Genomic DNA, 1,629 nt, shown 5'->3' with positions numbered 1-1,629 from the left:
TGTACCAGTATTTAAATGTTTGATTTAAACTATCATATACAACAACATTATTTTTCTGCGGGAGAAGAAACCAGTGCTTACATAAAGACCTCAAAGCATTCACAGTAACCTAAAGTAATGAATATTGTAATGAGAAACACAAGTATTTAGGGTGATAATGACTGGACTTTGCTCTACTTAGATCGGCTCACCCCCTATGGAGGCTACCAAAGCTTAAAGATTTTATCACCCTAGTAATCAGCAATGGGTAATGGCCTTCATAAAACACAGTAATTAAATTGACTGATTTCAAACTAGTGCATTTTTTTCATTAGGCAGTTCTTATTTAACCTACTTCAAAAATCCCTTTGTGAATATGGCTATATCAGTCTAAATTCAGCTGATGAGGACCAAAGAGCTTGTTCTGTTCAATATTTCAGTTATTATTTAAGTAAAAAGCTGGAGTTTCTAATATGCTCTCATTGCCTTTTTCTATGTCATCTCTATGAGCTTCCAGTTTTAAAAGTCTCTCAAGATTGAACAATATAAAACTAGGGGTGGAGGGGAAGCAAATCAAAACCCTGGCTCTCTGTATTTTCCAACAACTCTTAAGAGATTCTGCTTTGTTAAAACATGCTTTTAAAATCCTCTGAGGCCAATGTTGCAGCCTTTATAGCAAAAATATCAACGGTGAAATTCAGGCTCTGCCTCAAAATCTATTTAATCACCCTTTATGCCTGGATTGTGTTTGTTGTTTTAACTACTGTATCTTACTTGATCTTTGTATGCTTTTGAAAAGTAGTTGGTTGTAAGCACAACCCCTTATTATTGCTCAAATTTGCCTTCACAATATGTACGTGAGCTATTTCTCCGTGTTCCAAGAATACTTGTAACTCAACACAGATTTTAAAATAAAACATTTTATGTCAAGTCTCAGCTTTGCTTTCGTGGTAAAAACATTTCCTAACTCGATACACAGTCTACAAGAGCTTTAGAATGGCAAAAGTAAACCTACTGGAAAATCTACCCGGATAAGTACACGACAGAAAACCTAGTTTCATATTTCTCTCTCTAGGCTACAGCAGTTTAACTGCATGCAAGAGACACTGGGTGTTTCCTGTACGAAATCTATAGTGAAATATCTGAAGATAGGAGCACAAAGTGCCAACCCTACCCTGCTCTAGTCAGAAAAATAATTGACTAAATAGCCGTTCTGAAATGTGAGATTTGGTCATGAATGTGCATTTCTCTGTCTTGAACCGTCAGAATCCCAGAACAGCTGCTGAAGACAGCTAAAATCAAAGAAATTGTTTTACAAGAACCAACAGGATATTCCTTACGGCACCACTGCATCAGCCTTTCAGGCAGTTGCCAGCTCCTCCTTCACTGGCCATGTCTTTTGAAAATGAGATACGGGACTAACATCCGTTATAGAGCACATAGGGAAGTGTGCAAACAGCCCTAACAGGGCTTATGGAGACATGAACTGTGAAACCTAACAGAGTCAGGTAACGGAGTCAGGTCAGTATGATGCCGATTTCACTGCAAGAAACATCAGAGGTGATAACTGTTAGGACAGTCCCACTTAACTGCTTTCTTTGGCAGAACCAGCTTTCCTGGATGGTCCTGGAAAAGACCTTTTTTTTTTTT

This window comes from Meleagris gallopavo, chromosome 6, assembly GCF_000146605.3.
Source record: "Meleagris gallopavo isolate NT-WF06-2002-E0010 breed Aviagen turkey brand Nicholas breeding stock chromosome 6, Turkey_5.1, whole genome shotgun sequence".
In the NCBI taxonomy this organism is placed as follows: domain Eukaryota; kingdom Metazoa; phylum Chordata; class Aves; order Galliformes; family Phasianidae; genus Meleagris; species Meleagris gallopavo.
The sequence above is the reverse complement of the archived record's forward strand: the minus strand, read 5'-3'. Positions refer to the sequence as shown.